The sequence below is a fragment of the Haematobia irritans genome, chromosome 1 (genome assembly GCF_050003625.1).
Source record: "Haematobia irritans isolate KBUSLIRL chromosome 1, ASM5000362v1, whole genome shotgun sequence".
NCBI classification, from domain to species: Eukaryota; Metazoa; Arthropoda; class Insecta; order Diptera; family Muscidae; genus Haematobia; species Haematobia irritans.
This window is the reverse complement of record NC_134397.1, coordinates 164,392,781-164,402,675: the sequence shown is the minus strand read 5'-3', so window position 1 is coordinate 164,402,675 and position 9,895 is coordinate 164,392,781.

Below are 9,895 nucleotides of genomic sequence, written 5' to 3'. Positions count from 1 at the left end.
ACTTGACGTTTTTCTTTCAATTTTGCATTTAAAAAACCTGAACACCCCTCATTTTGAAGGCGTGTGTGTAGGATGTTGCTCCTATTTTGATTTTGGAATTCACTCTTTAGTTGTCAAAATGCCGTCCAAGCAAGAAGAGCAGCGTATCAAAATTTTGCTCGCGCATCGCGAAAATCCCAGCTACTCGCACGCAAAGCTGGCAAAATCCCTAAAAGTTGCCAAATCAACCGTTACAAATGTAATTATAGTGTTTGGGGAACGTTTGTCGACAGCCAGGAAGTCTGGATCGGGGGGAAATCGAAAACCGGAAGCCGCTGAGACGACAAAGAGAGTTGCCGGTAGTTTCAAGCGAAACCCTAACCTCTCTCTCTCTCTCCGAGATACCGCAAATAAGCTGGGTGTATCGTCTACAACCGTCCATTGAGCCAAAAAACGAGCCGGACTATCGACTTACAAGAAGGTAGTGACTCCAAATCGCGATGATAAACAAAATACGACGGCCAAAGCGCGATCCCGGAGGCTGTACACGACGATGCTGACGAAGTTTGACTGCGTGGTAATGGACGACGAAACCTACGTCAAAACCGACTACAAGCAGCTTCCAGGACAGGAGTTTTATACGGCAATATGAAGGAGAAAGGTAGCAGATATTGTCAAGCACATAAAACTGTCAAAGTTTGCAAAGAAGTATCTGGTTTGGCAAGCCATCTGTACCTGTGGCTTGAAAAGCAGCATTTTCATAGCTTCCGGGACTGTCAACCAAGAAATTTACTTGAAAGAGTGTTTGAATAAACGTCTGCTGCCTTTCCAGAAGAAACACGGCTGTTCTGTTCTGTTTTGGCCGGCTTTGGCATCTTGCCATTACGGCAAAAAGGCCATGGAGTGGTACGCCGCCAACAACGTGCAGGTGGTTCCCAAGGACAAGAACCCTCCCAACACGCCAGAGCTCTGCCCAATTGAGAAATACTGGGCTATTGTCAAGCGGAACCTAAAGAAGACCAAAAAAACTGCTAAGGACGAGCAGCAGTTCAAGGCAAACTGGCTTTCTGCGGCGAAGAAGGTGGACAAGGTGGCTGTACAAAATCTGATGGCAGGTGTCAAGCGTGAGGCCCGGCAATTCGGATTTGGAAAAGCGAAAGCCTAACTGAATATTTTTCCTGAATTTTATACTAATTGAACTTGAAAAAGAAATTTAATTTGATTTTTTAAATAAACGATTTCACCGATTTACACGCGTTTTCCCTTGACCAAATTTTGACCGTATCACCCTTTATGTATGATTTAGTTTTATCGGTCCATTTTGTAAGGCCTCCATATAGACCGATTTTACTTCTTGAGGGTATAGAAGGCACACTGATAATGAAAATTGCTTGAAGCTGAATACAAAATTTCCAGATTTTACTTCTCGTAATCATTTAAATAATTGGGGTGGAAATCTACAGATTTTAGATTTTAAATCAAGGCGTTATTTCATCATTTTCTTGCACACTTACAACAGATGTTTATGATTCCTCTAAAACTTAAACAAAAAACGGTTCTTATAAATTCAGAATCTGATCTAGTCTTCATAGGTAAAATCTTTACATTTATCTGTGGGAAGCGTATTGGTTGAACTGATCTGCTTGGGAAAATATCTGTCATCAAACCCCCCTGAAAAGGAACTTAACTGACAAAAATTTGTCAGTTAAAGTTAACTGGAGAGAAGATATTTGCAATTTACTTTCTGCTAAGTGGCAGTTAAAGCCTAATGGAGCTACATGAAAATAGCCGTTAGTGAAATAGAGAGTTCACTTTTTTGAGTGTACGGAATTAGTATCAGATACCGAAGACAATGTTTTTAATTATTAATATTTTTCTAATCTTAATTAAATAAAATCGTAATCAGAGTGGCAAAATTGCTTCGACAATTGGTTCAAACTAATGCGAAGTATATAGATTTTAATGGTGAATATTTTGAAAAACAATAAAGTGATTTTCGATTTAATATTTGTTTTTGTTCTGTAATCTCGAAATATAAAAGTCAACCCTCGAATAATTTCATAATTAATAAAGTGTTCAAGTGCTACCCCTCGAGTATTACGAATGAGAAAGGCCTAAAACTGTACCGAAATACTTTGAGATTGCTTCCATTATAGTAAGAAATTTAGTAACTCCAAGTATCTTGAAACCAAATCCAAATCTTTAATATGAATATAACTACATAAACACAACAATAATCGGTAAATAGTGTATACTTCAATCTCCCATCACCCCTAATACCCCTATTACACTGCACAATCTATTTTTTCATATTTTATTTCGTTTGATCCTATCCGAAATGTGTCCCCTGTACATCTGCTGTTGATAGCCCACCAGGAGCTACAACTATTTTGTCGAATGATGATATTGTTCCTCAATCTAATGTCTTCACAGATAAAACGCTCACAAAATAACTTGGAAAGTGAAATAAAAGAATTTAGAAATATCGACATACTTACTTGCACATTTTGGAGAGATTTGCCTCGTTTTAGTATCACACTTGCATGTGAGTCGAAATGAAATTGTGGATAAGTTGCAAGACGGTGATGAAATGTTATAACTTCGATTTCCTAGAATAAGAAGCAACCAAAAACAAAACAGAAAATTTAGTTTGCAAGAATACGAGTTCTACAATTTTTGGGTATTGCAACTGATATTGTTATGAAGTTTGTTGTAAATGACTACGTCAAAAAGTTTTTTGTAAATCATCGATATATTGGTTACAAATAAAAATGTACGAGGTAAAATGAAAACAAGGACATACAGTCGAAAGTTCGGCCAGGCCGAACACAATTTTTTGCACGATTTTGATTTTGTCAAAATTTTATTTCCATAGAATATTTTGTAAAAATTTTTTTCCCTATAGAAAAATTTGTCAAAATTTTATATCTATAGAAAATGTTGTTAAAATTTTATTTTTATAGAAAATGTTGTCGAAATTTTATTTCTATTGAAATTTTTGACAAAATTTTATTTCTATCGAAAATTTTGTCAAACTTTTATTTCTATAGAAAATTTCGTCACCATTTTATTTCTATAGAAATTTTTGTCAAAATTTTATTTCTAAAGAAAATTTTGTCAAAATTGTTTGTCTATCCCAGCAAAAAAATTTGGAAGTTCTTCCAAAGGCACAACTTTAAAAGCACTTCCAGAAAATGCACTCCCAATGATGTTCTTTATTATTTATAATTCTACTACCCAGGAAGTTCTTTTAGTTCAATTTTTTATAACTTGTTTTTTTCATACTTTTAATAGATAATTTTAGCTTTTTTGTTTCAAATAGGTTAAAAACAGAGTAAAAATTCACAAAAATGGTACAAATCATTTAAATTTTGTCGGCAAAAATGCTACATCCAATCTGAAAAAATTGTGAATTTTTGAAAATGTTTGAGGTCAAACGTTTCCGACAAGCGTTAGAATCCATTAAAAAATTATTAAAAATTATAAAAAATTATTTATTTCACAAATATCACAGAATTATTAAATTTACATCCAAAACATTGAATTCGGATCGCACCTAACGAAGTGATGCAAATTCTGTGCAACAGCTGTTGAAATGGAGGCCTTCCGTCCTATGACAAGGTCATGCTAAATTCATCGCTTCTGCGTCAATTTTGCACCAATTCCGGATCCCAAAAGAACATTTTCATTACTTTTTTGGCGACACTTTTTTTGCTGGGTATAGAAAATTGTGTCAAAATTTTATTTCTATGGACAATTTTGTCAAAATTTTATTTCCATTTGCCAAAATTAGATTGTTATAGAAAATATAGTCAACATTTTATTTCTATAGAAAAGTTTATCAAAATTTTATTTTTGGTGAAAATTCGTGAAGTACCTCTTAATTGAGGAGGAATATTTTGCAAAATCTACCCAAACATCAAGAATTCAACCACTCTACCAAACAGTCAAATTTCTAAAATTTTTTGTAGAATTCTACCAACTGTGGCAACCATAATTCCAGTACGCCAATTGAAGCGGGTTTGTATTGCTGTGTAAACTATAAGCTTTAACTAAGCCCTTCAAAAATAGTATAAACTAGTTAAATCGCCCGATCTAGGCGTCCAATTGACCGGTCCTGAACGAGAAAAAAAATGTTCACCAAACTGTCATTTCAATAACTTCATTGTTACGCGGACATGTGGCACCGTCTTGTTGCAATCGCATGTCGCGCAAATAAAGCTCATGCATTTTAGGCAAAAAAAAAAAATTTGGATAGATCGTTCAACTGCAATTCTATATTTTGAAAGGTTTCGCAACTAAATCCAGTTCCAATAGGAAAATGTAAGAAAAATTTGTTAAATTTATTTTATAGAAAATTTTGTCAAAGTTTTATTTCTATGGAAAATTTTGTCTAAATATTTATTTCTATAGAAAATTTTTTCCAAAATTTTATTTCTATAGAAAATTTTGTCAAAATTTTATTTCTATAGAATTTTGTCAAAATTTTATTTTTAAAGAAAATTTGGTCAAAATTTTAATTCTATATAAACTTTTGAGAACATTTTATATAGAAAATTTTGACAAAATTTTATCTATGTAAAAATTTTGTCAACATTTTAACTCTATAAAAATTTTGTCAAAATTTGTTCAATATAGAAAATTTTCTTTAAATTTGTTTCTTTAAAAAATGTTCTCAACATTTTATTTCTAATGAACATTTTTCAAAATTTTATTTCTATAGAAAACTGTGTCACAATTTTATTCCTATGGAAAATTTTGTCTAAATATTTATTTCTATAGACAATCTTGTCAAAATTTTATTTCAATAGAATTTTGTCAAAATTTTAATTCTAAAGGAAAATTTGTCAAAATTTTAATTCTAAAGGAAATTTTGTCAAAATTTTAATTCTAAAGGAAAATTTGTCAAAATGTTAATTCTATAGAATTTTTTGGAAAAATTGTATCTATGTAACAATATTGTCACAATTTGTTTCCTATAGAAAATTTTCTCAATTTTTTTATAAAAAATGTTTTCAAAATTTTATTTCTATAGAAGCTTTTTGTTCAAAATTTGATTACTCTACAAAAATTTTGTCAAAATTTTATCTCTATAGAAAATGTTGTCAAAATTTTATCTCTGTAGAAATTTTTCTCAAAATTGTATCTCTATAGAAAATTTTTTCAAAATTGTATCTATAGAAAATGTTCTTAAAATTTTATCTATCTAGAATTTTTTTCTCAAAATTTTATTTCTATAGAATATTTTCTCAAAATCGTATTTCTATCGAAAATTTTCTCAAAATTTTGTCTCTATACAAAATTTTCTCAAAATTTGATTTCTATAGAAAAATTTCTCAAACTTTTATTTCCATAGAAAATTTTGTCAAAATTTTATTTCTATAGTAAATGTTGTCAACATTTTATTTTTATAGAAAAAGTTTTAAAAATTTTAAAAATTTTGTCCAAATTTTATTTCTAAGAATTTTGTCAAAATTTTATTTTTAAAGAAAATTTTGTCAAAATTTTATCTCTATAGAAAATTTTGTCAAAATTTTATTCATAGAGAAAATTTCGCCACCATTTTATTTCTATAGAAATTGTTGTCTAAATTTTATTTCTGTTGTTGTTTTTTTATCGCAGCTTAAAACCATATATTGACTAAACTACAAGTGTAGCTTAACCAACTGAGGAAAAGAATGTTTGTCAAATTTATTTGGGCAAAGCCCTATAGACTGCAAGATGGTTGGATGGACGCACGTTTCGGAATTACCACATTCCTCATCAGCATCCTCTACTTGCAGCAAAACTATCAACCAATTATCAGAATAAATTCAGGCAGTTCATTAAACCCAAAAATTAACCACACATGAACCTTCCGAAAAAAGGTTTTGTATGATAGCCGGCTTATGCCGAAATAAATTCGAAACAAACATAACTCTTTTCCTTTGCCACTGTCAAATCATCGATTTGAGTGCAGTTGGCTGGGTTTATTTCGAGCGAAAGAAGAGGAAGCACGCTCGAAATAAACCCAGCCAACTGCACCCAAATCGATGATTTGACGGTGGCAAAGGAAAAGAGTTAAATAGTCTATAGGGCTTTGCCCAAATAAATTTGTAAAACATTATTTTCCTCTGTTGGTTAAGCTACACTTGCAGTTTAGTCAATGCATGGTTTTAGGCTGAAATCAAGAAAACGACAACAAAATTTTATTTCTATAGAAAATTTTCTAAAAATTTATCACTATAAAAATTTTTTCTAACAATTTATCTCTATAGAAAATTTTTCTCAAAATTTTATAACTATAGAAAATTTTTCTCAAAATTGTATAACTATAGAAAATTTTTCTCAAAATTTTATCTCTATAGAAAATTTTCTCAAAATTTTATTTCTATAGAAAATTTTCTCAAAATTTTATTTCTATCGAAAATTTCCTCAAAATTTTGTCTCTATACAACATTTTCTAAACATTTTATTTCTATAGAAAAATTTCTCAAACTTTTATTTCCATAGAAAATTTTCTCAAAATTTTATTTATATTTTATTTTTATAGAAAAAGTTTTAAAAATTTAGAAAATTTTGTCCAGGTTTTATTTCTAAGAATTTTGTCAAAATTTTATCTCTATAGAAAATTTTGTCAAAATTTTATTTCTAGAGAAAATTTCGCCACCATTTTATTTCTATGGACACTTTTGTCAAAATTTTATTTCTATTGAATAATTTGTCAAAATCTTGTTTCTATAGAAAACTGTGTCAAAATTTTAGTTCTATGGAAAAGTTTGTCTACATATTTATTTCTATAGAATATTTTTTCAAAATTTTGTTCCTATAGAAAACTGTGTCAAAATTTTATTTCTACGTAAAATGTTGTCTAAATATTTATTTCTATAGAAAATTTTGTAAAAATTTTATTTCTAAAGAAAATTTGTCCAAATTTTATTTTGATAGAAAATTTTGTCCAAATTTTATTTCTATAGAAAATTTTGTCAAAATTTGAATTCTATAGAAATTTTTGGGAAAATTTTATTTATATAGAAAATGTTGTCAAAATTTTATCTAAGTAAAAATTTTGTCAAAACTGTTCTCCTATAGAAAATTTTCTCAAATTTTTTTCTAAAAAAATATTTCTATAGAAACTTTTTTCAAAATTTGATTCCTATAGAAATTTTCTCAACATTTTATTTCTATTGAAAATTTTTTGAAAATTTTATTTCAATAGAAAATTTGCTCAAAATATTATTTCTATTGAAACTTTTTTAAAAATTTTATTTCTATTGAAAATTTTACAAAAGTTTATTTGTATTGAAATTTTTTTCAAAAGTTTATTTCTATAGAACATTTGGAAAATATTGCCAAAATTTTATTTCTGTAGAATATTTGTTCAATATTTGATTACCATGGCAAATTTTGTCAAAATTTTATGTTTATGGAAACTTTTGTCAAAATTTTATCTCTACAAAAAATTTGTCAAAATTTTATCTCTATAGAAAATTTTGTCAAATTTTATCTCTGCGGAAAATTTTCTCAAAATGTTATCTATGTGGAAATTTTTCTCAAAATTTTATCTCTATAGAAAGGTTTCTCAAAATTAAAAAAAAAAATTCTATAGTAATAAATTTTTCAGCAAATTTTCTAAAAGTTGTATCTCTATAGAAAATTTTTCTCAAAATTTTATCTGCATAGAAAATTTTCTAAAAATTTATCTCTATAGAAAATATTTCTCAAAATTCTATGTCTAAAGAAAATTTTTCTCAAAAGTGTATCTCTATAGAAAATTTACTCAAAATTTTATTTCTGTAAAAATTTTTGTCAAAATTTCTATAAAAAATGTTGTCAAAATTGTATTTTTTTGAAAATATTCTTAAAATGTTATTTCTATAGAAAATTTCTATAGAATATTTGTCAAAATATTATTACGGTGGTTGATGGTCATCATTAGCACTGACCGATATAGCGGCGATATTTTCTTCAGCATGAGTCAGCTGTTTAAACCACGAATCACCATTTATATGGCATTTTCTTTTCATGAATCAATTGATCAAGTTCCTTGATCTTCTCTGTCCATCACTTTTCTTTCATTGCAGGGCATAACGCATTCGTCTTTCCCCAATGTAGATAATGCTTACTTCATTTTTCACAATTTCAGGAAAATCGTAATCAACCACTATAAAACTACAACATTTACATATAAAATTGTTAACCAAATCGCAAATTGGTATCAGAGTTGCTAACGCGTAGTTGAAAATTCTCCCACATTTACTTGGATGCATTAGCAATTCTGCGAATGTGTTAGTGTTAGTATTCCATTAGCTTAGTTAGTGGTTGTGGTGATGATGCAAATTGAAGAGTAAGTTAAATTCGTTCGAAAACATTTTAAGTGGATATAAGACCTATCTCAAACCACAGAGGTTATTGGGTCCAAAAAGAACTTACTCCCAAAATCGACTGGATGCCCGTGTATCTAACTATCCATTTTTCTAACTATGGAATTTGCTTGTCTCTAGTTCCTTTCGCTAAAATTCCCTCCACCAAATAGTTACAAGAGACTAAACATAAATACGTAAATGTATATGTGTATATATGTGGGTGTGTATTGTCTATGGCGGCTGCCTTAGAGTATTGAAATTTACATATTTATATATTTGGAATACATTCTCTTGCGAAGTATTGAGTATTGGCGAATGGTGGTTAAACTTCATTGCGTATTAATGTTAACATATTACAATGTTCTAACGATCGTTTAGGGTCACTGGGATTTTCTTACAATTTTAAATGGTCTTTGGAGTATTGTGGTTACCATTTCCGTTTCCGCTTTCGTACCGTTCGCCTACAATATTGTTTCCCAGCAAGCAAAAGAAAATTGGAAGTTGTTCCACAAACATTTCTTTCGAACAGGGCTTGGGAAATGTACTATTTGACTATTTTAAACGAAAAACTAGTATATACGGCGTAAGTCCAACCAGGCCGAATCTTATTTACCCTTCAGCATGGATTGCTTAGACAATTCTACGAAAGGTTGTCGTCCGCAATCGAATTTCTTGTATGTGGTAAAACTTTCTGATGGCAATGTATTTTAAAATCTCTCATCAATATACCCTGCGCCACACTGTGGAACAGGGTATTATAAGGTAGTGCATATGTTTGCAGCACCCAGAAGGAGACGAGATAGACACATGGTGTCTTTGGCAAAAATGCTCAGGGTGGGCTCCTGAGCCGATATAGCGATGTCCGTCTGTCCGTGAACACATTTTTGTAATCAAAGTCTAGGTCGCAACTTTGGCACAAGTATGTGTTTTGGCTCAGAATAGAACCCTATTGATTTTGGAAGAAATCGGTTCAGATTTAGATATAGCTCCCATATTTATATTTCGCCCGATATGGACTTATATGGCCCCAGAAGCCAGAGTTTTACCCTAAATTGCTTAAAATTTTGCACAAGAAGAACAATTAGTAGTGTAGTCAAGTGTGCCAAATTTTATTGAAATCGGTTCAGATTTAGATATAGCTGTCATATATAGCTTTCGCCCAATTTACACTCATATGGCCACAGTCGCCAATCTTTTACTCCGATTTAATTGAAATTTTGCACAGAAAGTAGAATTAGCATTGTAGCTCTGCGTGCCAAATTTGGTTGAAATCGGTTCAGATTTAGATATATCTCCCATATATAGCTTTCGCCCGGTTTACATTCATATGACCAAAGAGGCCAATTTTTAACTCCGATTTAGTTGAAAGTTTGCACAGGGAGTAGAATTAACATTATAGATTGCGTTGGTTGACATCGGTTCAGATTTAGTTGCTAGGTTAGGTTAGGTTAAAGTGGCAGCCCGATTAAGTTTCAGGCTCACTTAGACTATTCAGTCCATTGTGATACCACATTAACTAAAAGTACCTATTACATATGGGCACTTCTAGTTTTAACCGCTGAACCTTCTCG